This window comes from Pongo abelii, chromosome 2 (genome assembly GCF_028885655.2).
Source record: "Pongo abelii isolate AG06213 chromosome 2, NHGRI_mPonAbe1-v2.0_pri, whole genome shotgun sequence".
NCBI lineage: Eukaryota > Metazoa > Chordata > Mammalia > Primates > Hominidae > Pongo > Pongo abelii.
Window position 1 is genome coordinate 78116805 of NC_085928.1, and position 12527 is coordinate 78129331.

The following is a 12527-nucleotide window of genomic DNA, read 5'->3' on the forward strand; positions in this document are numbered from 1 at the left end:
TTGCTTACCTTGCCTTGCTCCCTAAAGACTTCTCTGGGCAGCAAACTTAGTTCCTTTCAGTCAAAAAATAAAAGATCACACATGATATAAAAAGTCTGTTATAGTTTAATACATGTGCTGGGTGATCGAGATAATATCATTTTGTGTGCCCTTTACATGAAAAATAAAAGGGGATTATTGAGACCACTCTCTAGGTAACTCAGGCAAAGGCTATTACAATTAGGGCTCTGAATGAGTTACCAGGATTAAAGTGATGATTAACTTTGGTCAGTAGATCATGTAACTATATAAGTGGTATAGTCATAATTTGAATTTTTTATTCCAACCTGATAGATGAAACTAGCCAAAATTTGACACAAAAGAACAAAATCATAAGTTACCAAAAGCAACAATGAATTACTCATTAGCTAGCAGTAAAATGTCAGTGAATTATTAGAAAAATCTGGATAAATTACAGTTTTCTGCAAGGAGAAATAGATACACGCAAGGAGCTGAAATATTTACAGATCAGGCAGCTGATTAGTGTTAGGGCAAAAGTCTGTCTATGTGATTTCTCATGAATTGGGATTCCCAAGGAATAATAGCTCAGTGATTTACTATCCATGGAGAAAAAATGCATATGTTTTTTCCACCCTTTTAAACTTCTTTTGCCTGAGGTCAATAATAAATACTATAATTAGGGTAGTTTGTGAAATATGAACAGAGTGGGATGAAAACAGAGGAATTGCACAGGTGGGAAAATGCCCATTAAGGTTGTACTCCAAGAATGTGCAGCATGACAGCTCGATGTATTGAATCCCAACCACCTGGGCATCTCTGCACTTGCTGAAACACTCTATACACACTAAATGGGTTCTTGGTAATGCTGAAAATTTATGATTTGGGCAAAGAATAATTTTAGGCATTATAAATAATTTTATGGAATAATCCTCTTCTATGATTTAAAAGTGACTCAAAGCCAAGATGTTCTCCAGCATCATAAATAGTTTTTCATTAAGTTTTCATGTTTGCCTCCTCTCTTTATCAAGATGACCTAGAAATAGCACCATCTGGCCAAAAGATACAGTTTATTCCACCATATGTTTCTCTGTCCTAATCTATGTGTTAAAATCTAAATACTTTTATTTTAAAAGTGGTTATAAAAAATCTGGTGTACGTACTTAGATATGACCACTGTTAGCTAGCTTCTAAAAAGTCTTGTGTAAGTTGTGTATTATTTATATTGCTATAAAATAGAAGCACTGCTTGTCTGTCTGCTTACTTAAGGGTCAATTATTTTTGTCAAGAGTTAATTTGGTGCCAAGAAAATTCAATGATTAAGAGAAAAACTTTAATAGTTTTGAAACAACTGGGTAACTATACTGAGAAAAAAATGAATCATGACATTGCTTTACAGGCAAAAATAAATTTGGGATGAATTATAGACCTAAGGGTGAAAATTTGAAACATAAACTTGCTAGAAGAAAACCTAAGAGAATTTAGTGACATTGAGGAAGGCAACAGTTTCATAGGACACAAAAATGCTAATCATAAAAAAAGTATACAACTGGAATTCACCAAAGTTAAAAATTAAAAATCAATCAAAAGACAATATTAAGAAAATAAATAGGTAAGCCATAGACTGGAAAAATATCTATAATACTTAAATCTGAAGGAGAACTTGTATCAAGAATACAGGTAACCCTTGAAGAATGCAGGAGTTAGGAGCACTGATCCCCTGCACAGTCAAAATCTGTGTATAACTTCTGACTCCCAAAAAACCTAACTACCAATACCTACTGATCTTTGTGGTTGTTGTTGTTGTTTGTTGTTGTTTTTTGAGACAAGGTCTCACTCTGTCTCCCAGGCAGGAGTGCAGTGCAGTAGTGCAATAATGGCTCATTGTAACCTCCACCTTCTTGGCTCCTATTGTAGGTTCCTGAGAAGCTGGGATTGCAGGCATGCACCACCATGATTAGGTATTTTAATTTTTTGTGGAGATGGGGGTCTCATTATGTTACTCAGGCTGGTCTTGAACTCCTGGGCTCAAGCGATCCTCCACCTCAGCCTCCCAAAATGCTAGGATTACAGCCATGTGTCACAACACCTGACTGTCGCCTGCTGTTGAGTGGAAGCCTTACCTATCACTTAAACAGTAAACTAATACATACTTTGCTTATTATATGTACTATGTACCGTATTCTGGCAATAAAGTAATCAAGAGAAAAGAAAGTGTTATTAAGAAAACGATAAGGGAAAAATATATTTACTATTCATCAAGTAGAAGTGGATGATCATAAAGGTCTTCATTCTCACCATCTTCAAGTTGAGTAGGCTGAGAAGAAGGAAAAAGAGGAGGTATTGGTCTTGTTGTCTCAAGGGTGGCAGAGGCTGAAGAAAATCCACCAATAAGTGGACTTGTGCAATTCAGATCCATGTTGTTCAAGTGTCAACTATGTATTAAAGCTCCTGATAATCAACAACAGAAGAAACAATAATTCAGTAGAATGATGGTCAAAGCCTTGAAAAGAAATTCTTCACAGGAAAAGATACACAAATGGCCTGATAGAATATGAAAATGTGCTCAACATCATAGGTCATCAAGGAAAAGCAAATTAAAATGACAATGCTAAACCATTTCACACCCACTAGAATGACTAAAACTAAAAAGATCGGCGACAGCAAAAGTTGGCAAGGATGCATATTAGTTTTCTGTTACTGCTAATACACATTTCCACAAACTTAGTGGCTTAAAACAACACAACTTTTAAATATTATGTTATGTGGTCAAAAGTCCTAAAAATCAAGATGTTGGGAGGTCTAGGCTTCTTCTGAAGGCTCTACAGGGATAACCTATTCCCATGCCTTTTCTACCTTCTGGAGGCCACATTCACTCCTTGGTTCATGGCCTCTTCCACCATTTTCAAAGCCAGCAGCAGAGCATCTTCTGCTTTCTCTTCCTCTCCTTCCCCTCTGTGTCTGCCACCATTATCATATCTCTTTGACACTGACTCTCTTATCTTCCTCTTATAAATACCATGATTATACTTGATTCAGCAGATAATCCAGAATAACTTTCCCATCTCAAGATCCTCAAACTAATCCTTGATTCAGCAGATAATCCAGAATAACTTTCCCATCTCAGGATCCTCAAACTAATCCCATCTTCAAAGTTCCTTTTGCCATAGAAAGTAACAAATTCATAGGTTTTTGGGATTAGGACTTCTCTGGGGGACATTATGTTGCCTAACATACAGAACAACTTGCTGGTGGTGACAAAAAATACTACAACACTATTGGAAAACACTTTGGCAATTTCTTATACAGTTAAACTTAGTTAAATACATACAATCTAATGTTATGATCACTCAATTTTGTTCTAGAGTCTTTATCCAAATAAAAATAAAACATATGTCCATAAACATATGTTATATAAAAATGCTTGTAACAGCCTTAGTTACAGTAGATAAAATAGAAACAACTCGAATATCTATCAACAAGAGAATGGATTAATACATTTTGGTATTTTCCTATAATGGTGTACTATTTAGCAATACATTAACAAATTAATGATACATGCAACCACATGCATGGATCTTAACAATATTATGTTGAGTGAAAAAAGTCAGACAACAGAAGACTACACACTACATGATTCAATTTATAAGAATCCAGGAATATGCAAAACAAACTGATGTGTGTTGGTGGAAATCAGAAAGTAGTTCCCACTTCTAGGTGGAAATTGAATAGAAAGGCATATAATGTAATTCTAGGGTGATACAAATGTTCTATATCTTACTTAGGGTGTTTGTTACAGGAGTGTATAAAATTATCATAACTCATCAAAATGAACATTTAGGATGTGTACACTTTATTGAATGCAAATTATATGGCCATAAAACAATTTTTAAAAGCAAATATGTTTTTAAATACTTCTATTGACACAACTTCAAGACTCTATGTTACATTTTTCTTCTATTGGTCTCAATTTTGCCTAAAGGTGGTACAAATTTCATTACGTTGAATCTGTGTCAAAGCAAAGAACCACTACCACAAATCTTTGTTAATTCTGAATCTACATATGCATAGTCTATTCTCCTTTTTCTTGATTTCTTCTGTCCCTTCTCCTGGATAATTGATTATGATCACTGAAAACAAGCAACTTGACCTGTTAGTAAATGGGAAAATATTTTTCTTAATTTTAATGTACCATGAAAAGCCCTATGGCAAACTATTTTTATTACAGTCAATTCTAACAACATTTGGATTCTTAAATAAAATTTCTTGCATCTTTGGTTGATGATTTTCTTTTATATTAAGTTAAATAAAGACATGGTATAGACCTAGAATCAATATTTATCTCTATCTCTGTTCTCTATTGCTATTCTATTTATCTAACCTTTTATATACCTATAAATCTATATACAAAAACATAGTTTATTGAATGCTTATAATTTTTCATTTTGCACCGAGATGTCTGTTAGTTCCTTTCAGAATATTCTTATGATTATTCTCTTTATTTATTAGAATTATTTATTCCACCTAAAGAAAGAAAACAATTAGTAAGAACCATACTAACTCTTCCCTAGATCCTTTTTAAAACCACTTGGACATATAAAGAGATTTTGTGATTTTGTTTTCCTTTAATCCACATGGACTTCCTACAGTGAAATGCATTTTGTTCACTGAGTTATGCAGCTGACATATTCATGTTAATCACTTCAACAAAACCAAAGCAAACATTGCAGTTCTCCAAGAATGTCTTACATTGAATGCTGATAAGTTAACCGTGATGTGCAGGTTTTTTTTTTTTCCTGTGGCCTCTATTTAACTCAATATTGTCAAAATAACAGTAACTTGTGCTTTTCCAAGTTACTCTAGTTAATGATGCTTTCATTGTTTCTGAAATTATCCGTCAAACATGATTTTAGTGACATCTGTATAAGTTCACAGAGCTGAATTGCCTTCTAAATTATATCCACTCATTCCGAGGGATTTAATTATACATCTCAAAAATTGAATAATAAGACCAAAAGACATCTGAAAGTTTTTAGTAAGGCGAAAACTTACTTGATGCAGCTGCTCTCATTGTGAGAACAAGGAAGATCACTTAATTGATAACGAGACCTATTCTATTATTATAATTCAATAAAAGATAGAAAAAGGAAGCTAGGTGAGTAAAGGTAACATGTTTGTTACTCAGATGCCTCTTCCGCCTTTTAGATTGAAGAAGTATGGCCTATATGTGCCTAGTGGACTACAAGTATCTTTCAGATGACCAAGTATCTTTCTGCTTACAAGTAGCATTGTGACTACTGCCATTTTTTCATAATAGTACAATTATTTGAAATAATTGTGATGACTTTCTGAGAAATTTATTTTTTAAACTGTAAAATTAAAAAAAAAATCCTAGGCTTTTTATACATTTATAGTGGTCCAGTGATATAAGAATATGATGTATATTGAGTTATCATATTGACACCAAAACATACAGTTTTGTACAAATGAAACTTCGAATCCAAATCAAGCATTTTTTACCAAATAAAATGCCAATAATTGTTCTTATTATTATAGATCACAGAAAAAAAATCATTAAATATAGAATTGCACCAAGAAATGCAAAATACTTCCCAACCTGTATATGTCCCTCTGATTCTCTCTAACTAGATAATGTTATTTTGGATAACTATTTAAAATTAGTTAATACTTATTCAAATTCACCTGTTACTGGAAGTTGTATCTTGTCTGAAAAAATAAACCTTTAGTTTATAAGATATGCATTTTATAACTGATCCAACCCCAAAATTAATTACAATTCAAAGCTAGCTTTCCCAGTTAATAACAGTGAGGGAAAGTCTGGTTTTTGATCTATGCAAGCTTTATTGTTTGCCATAGTATTCTGTAATGTGCATTTAAATTATCTTGCTCTTAAGAGTGCATTCATCAAAGACATTGCCCATGCCATTACCAAGCTATTACCCACTCTGTCTAACTTTCTAATGAGGGCCTTAACTCCCAGAGAAACAAGAAGGGAAACTCTGGATAGACTGGCAAAACCCCCTTCACCATTGGTAAGAAAAAGACATCAAAGGTCATTTATTAGGCTGGGTCCAATGTAGCATGTTCATCTCTAGAGGGCATTACATGTGTAACAATACATAGCATAAACTATCATTATCCCTCATTAGAAAATTGAAGTAGTCTTGTCTCTGGCCTATGTAGCTGTAGCTTTTAGCCTTTCAAATTATCATCTTCTCTGAAACGCATGCTCTCTTTAATAAAAAAAAAATAGAATGTAACTGCCTTGAATTAAAAGATAAACTCTATATTATTATATGCTAAGAGTTTGACTCTGTAGCTTATTCACACAATGCCTAGTTTTATTAGACTTTTTCTTTCCTTCTCATCATTTCTTTCCATATGTTTTTACAACTAATTGTTCCACCTTTTGACAACTCTACATCATTTATTCAGCATGGTATGGAAGTTTCTTGGGACTGCTGCAGTCAGTTCCCACAAACTGGGTGGTTTAAACAGTAGAAATTTATTCTCTCACAGTTTAGAAGCTAAAAGTCTGAAATCCAGGTTTCGGAAGGGTTGGGTGCAACTTGGGGACTCTGAAGGAAAATGTGTTTCATGCCTCTTTCCCAGCTTCTGAGGGTTTTGAACAATCTTGTGTGTTCCTCGGCTGGCAGTTGCCATCACTCACATCTCTGCCACCAAAGTCACATGGCTGTCTTCCTTCTCTGTGTATGTCTGTATTCTGCCATGGTGTTATTTTCTTTCTGTATATGTCTCTTCTCATCCCTTCTCTTTTTTTAGCACATGAGGTGTATTGAATTAAGGGTCTCCAGCATGACTCCATCTATTAAGTTACATCAGAATTATATCTTCAAAGATCCTATTGCCCAATAAGGTCCCATTCACAGGTGCTGGGGTTAAGACTTCGACATATTTTGGGGGAGAACACAATTCAACCCACAACAAATGGGATAGCATTTAAGCTCCCTTCTATTTTTGCTTATTTTCTTTTCTCGTTCTCTCATGTCTTATCTCTATTTCCATTAAGACAAGCTTCTTCTACCTGATCTTTAAATTCCAGATCAAATACCCATTCTTTTTATAGCTTCCCATACCCTTCTTGAGGTAGACCCATTCTTTTATCATATGAATTTTAACATGATAATTTTCACACAATCCTCAGAACAAGAGTTACAGTACCATGCCTAGTACATAGTATGTTCTCAAAAAATGGTTTTTAAATAAATAAATGACACTTATATTTCATTATACTTCAACAATCTATTTGGATTTGTGCCCCCACCCAAATCTCATGTCGAATTGGAGGAGGAGCCTGGTGGGAGGAGATTGGATCATGGGGGCAAATTTCCCCCTTGCTGTTCTCATAATAGTGAGTAAGCTCTCATGAGATATGATGGTTTAAAAGTGTGTGATACTTCCCCCCTTCACTGCCTCTCTCTCCTGGCACCATGTGAAGAAGGTCCTTCCTTCCCTCTCACCTTCCACCATAATTGTAAGTTTCTTAAGGCCTTCCAGTCATGCTTCATGTTAAGTCTGTGTAACTGCATGTCAATTAAATCTCTTTTCTTCATAAATTACCCAGTCTCAGGTAGTTCTTTAGGCAGTGTACAAACTGACTAATACAGCATGTAAGACTATGTCTTATATATATACTTATGACAATTCTTAATAATATTTATCCATTCAAATTAAATAATTGTGTAAAAATTATTATTGAATCATTCACCTGTACATTAAATACTTAAGAATCACCTTTCCTATCTTTTTTCTAGAAATGGACAAAATTATTTCTCACAATTAAAAACATGTGCTTTTAGAGTCTTTACCTTCCTGCCATGTCTTTCACTTTAGTAGATTTGTCTGTTATTTTAATTGAAGATAAACAATGAACATAATGTTTAACTTATGACAAAATATAATCTGGAAAAATGCAAAATATTATTTAAGTATCTGTATTGTATGAAAATCATTATGACCATTGTTAAACAGAGAATTATTAGAGAAGTATAAACCACAAAATATTATTAGGAAGTTATATGATTATGGGTGTGTCATTCACAGACCAAACCAATTGCAAATGCGCCATTAGAAGTGGGCATTAGCAATTTATGGATGGATGAGAAGGTCCTGGTGACTTTCTTTTTTAGTCAATGACTGTTAAATTTAAGTTTCAGTAAACTGAAGTTTAGAGAAACATTTTTCCCCACAAGGTTAGACATTACCATAAAATCACTGATTCTACCTAAAAAGTTATGCTAAGTGTGTGGGCATTGAATAGCCAATTATAATGTTTATTCTAAAACAAATTACATTTGACATAAAAACAACAAGTAGCAATGTTTTCAGCTTATCAGTCTAGTTCACATGAATTATCTTTTTAGTGCCTTAGCTAATTTTCAAAAATAAAGGCACCAGTACTAGTCATATTTTCAGCCTACTAGTATACTACATACTATAAATTTATATGCATTATACTATAAAAGCATATAACTCTGATATTATACTATTATCATATATTTACTTGAATGTTCTGAGTATAACACTGATGACTATCTCTGCCATAAAGTTTTATATTTATATTGTAACTGGTGATTATTCAAAGTGTAGATTTCTCTAAATTTACCCTCCACAGTCCAAGTAGTTTCCTTTCATTTAAATGAAGTGTACTCTATATGTATATAAATATATATGTATGCTTTGTATAAATATGTATATGTATGTATGTGCATGCTGATGTCTGTATGAGTGTATTTTTTCATGAAAATGTCATCTAATTCTTTCAAAAATCTTTAGTCAGCAAACCTATTGTCTTAATAGAACACAAACTTGACTAGATACTTAAGGTCTGGGCTCTCTGATTTACTGGTTAACTTCCCACCATCAATCCGCATTCAGTAAACAAAAGCACTCACTGTTCCCATCTCCTTCATTTTGGGTTTGTGCCCACCAAAGTCTGACTCCCTCTCAGTGGACCCTTTCCAATGCTACTTCTTCCTTGAAATCTTGATTAATCTCCCCAAGTAGACTCAGGGTTTTTCTCCTTTAAATATTCTCCATGCTTCAGTTTAGCTTCATGCATTTGGAACCCTGCTATACTTTATATTAATCATAACAATCAACACATCTCTGCTTTGTAATTGTACACTCCTGCAGGATAGGGATTGTCCTAGTCATCTTTATGTTCCCATATGGTAGCACAGCGCCTCGATTAGAGTGGATATTCAGTAAATATTTGTTGAAATTAACTAGATAGAAAGACTTAATGCAAATTCTAAAACCACCATCTATTAGTAAGGACCTGTGCCACAGGGAATCAGCCTCAAGTTACTTATGCAGAACTTTCTATGTATGTCTAATATTGAAACAAAGAAGTTACAATTAGAAATTAGAACAGACCTAAATGACAAGTTATCATGGGTACAGCACACCAGCATGGCACATGTATACATATGTAACTAACCTGCACATTGTGCACATATACCCTAAAACTTAAAGTATAATAATAATAAAATAAAATAAAATAAAGATCCCACAGATAAACAAACAAACAAACAACAACAAAAAAATTAGAACAGACCATTTAATAATGTGTATCAGTAAATAGTATTTACCTTTCCTTACTTTACGTGACAGGACAGAGTCTGCATTTTAATATTCTGCATTCTGAATCATTCTTATTGTTAGGATTAATAACTATGGAATCTTAGAGACTATGCTTACAGTGTGTGGGTATTGGTGAGAATGCACAGAGGAAGAAAGTACTGCTGGGTCTTAGACGTTAGATTCACACAAGGAATGTAACGTTGTCTTAGATTATAACTCTATTTATTCACCCACTACTTTCTCAGAGTTAATTCTTAAATTATAAATCCAGAGGCCTCAAAAAGGTGTTTCTGATCTATTTTCATTTTAGCAACAAAGAAAATAGGCCAAAGCATTGAAAGTAGTTATACCGACTAATCTTAGGATTTAACAAAGGCATAAAATCTGTCATAATTCTACAGAAAACAGACTTAGTGCATTAATTCTCCTTTGTGGAAAAATTTACCTTTAGTCATCCAGGTTATTTTTACCTCAATCAAAGAGGATTATAATATTAGCAGAGAATCTACAGAGAGCAATTCTGAACAAAAACCACTTATTCCTCATTTATCAGAAACAATTGATATCTCACGTTAATACATGTTAGAAACGCTCAGGTAATTATGAATCCAAGACCTCTGGAGCAACCAGAATCATACAGGAACATGGCCAATATTTCATATGAAGCCTATGAATATCTATAGTGACAATTCACTAGTAGTCCACTGCAATTTGAGTAAAATTGAATAACTGAAGCTATGCATAAAGTTACTCATCTAGATGTCTTCGTTTAGATGTAGATGTTTTGAATGGCTGATAACACAGTCCATTATGTTGAGGAGGAAGTTCGGCACAATCTGTAAAGCTACTGATATTTGTTTTCTTTTGTTATATGTAGAGTCACCTATGTCAGATATTTTCAGGATAAGAATTTCAGGTAAACTGAATGATGGTATCTAATAAAATCAATGTAATCTTAAATGCAATTTAAAAGACATTTTTCTTTGCATTATAAAAAGATAATGATATTTAATTAAAGCAGAAAATTTTTGGCTTTTTGTTTTTTTAAATTTCCAACTTTTATTTTAAGTTCAGGGGTACATGTACATGCAGGTTTGTTACACAGGTAAACATGTGCCATGGTGGTTTGCTGCACAAATCACCCCATCATCCAGGTGTTAAGCTCAGCACTGATTAGCTATTCTTCCTGATGCTCTTCCTCCCACAGCCCCACCCTCTGAGAGGTCCCAGTGTGTGTTTCTCCTCACCATGTGTCCATGTGTTCACATCATTCAGTTCCCACTGATAAGTGACAGCACGTGGTATTTGGTATTCTGTTCCTAAAGCAGAACATTTAAAGGATAGGGACATTCATTCACTTCCATGATATGGAAGATATGGATAAGACATCTTACAAACTTAAAGGTAGGTTTTACAATCACATGCTCCTTTGAGAAAATAATTCACATTGAGTACAATTAAATTACTTAGAATTTTGTGATCATAACGTTAAACTTTCTTAATATTGGGCTTATTAGATATTATTTTTTAAATTAAATGACCTCAATATCACAAATTGCTATCATTTATTATATTATATTTGAACTTACATAAAGTAAAATTTATTTTCTGATAGCATCCAGAGTTATGAGTTTTAACACAAGCATATATTCGTGTAACAAGCCTTCCTAACAAGATAGAGAGCAATCCCAACACCCTATGGAGTCTTGGATACTACCATTTGCAGGTAGACAGTACCATCAAACCTAACCACTGACAACAACCAGTCTGTTTTCTCTTCCTAATAGCTTTACCTTTTCAGAATGTCATGTAAGTAGAAACATACAGTATGTTACTTTAGAAATGGCCTTCTTTCACTTAGCATTTGGGACTCATCCAAATTGTTTTGTGTAAAAATAGAGTGTTCCTTTTTCTTGCTCAGTAATGTTTCATTGTATGGGGATATAATGCAATTTGTTAATCCAGTAATTCTTAGAGAAACATTTGGGTGGTTTCCAGTTTGGGGTGATTGTAAGCAGCAGGTTTTGTGTGAACATAAGTGGGATTGCTGGGTTATACAGTAAGTCTATGTTTAACTGTACAAAAACACCAAACTGTCCCAGAGTAGCTGTACCATTTACATTTCTACCAGCGACATATGACAATTCCAGTTGTTTCATATTCCCACTAGCCTTCGCTACTGTCATTTTGTTTTTGGATTTTAGCCATTCTAGCATGTTTTTATTAGCTGTTGTAATTAGCATTTTTATAATGAAATGAAATGAAAAATGATGTTGATCACCTTTTCATGTGCTTTACTGTCATTCATATAGCACCTTTGGTATCATGTCAGTTCAAAACTCTTCAATGTATTTTTACTGTGTTTATTTACTTATTGTTAAAATTTGAGATTTCTTACATTTGGGTACAAGATATATGATTTTAAAATGTTTTCTTATGGCATGTGGGCTGTTTTCTCATTCTCTTTTTGATAACAGAGCAAATTATTTTAATTGGCTCAAACCCAGTTTATCATCTTTTCCTTTCATGGATTATCCAAGGAGTTTCTTTTTAAAATTTTTGAAAAACATTTTATGGGTACTTAGTAGGTATATACATTTGTGGGGTACATGGAAAGGTTTGATACAGGCATGTAGTGTGAAATATGTACATCATGGAGAATATGGTATCCATCCCCTCAAACTTTTATCCTTTGAGTTATAAACAATCCAGTCACACTCTTTAAGTTATTTAAAAATGTACAATTATTATTGACTACAGTCACCCTGTTGTGCCATCAAACAGCAGGTCTTGTTCATTCTTTCTAACTCTTTTTTTTAGTATCCATTAACAATCTCCACCTCTCCCCCAGTCCCCTACTACTGTTTCCAGCCTCTAGTAACAATTCTCCTACTTTCTATGTC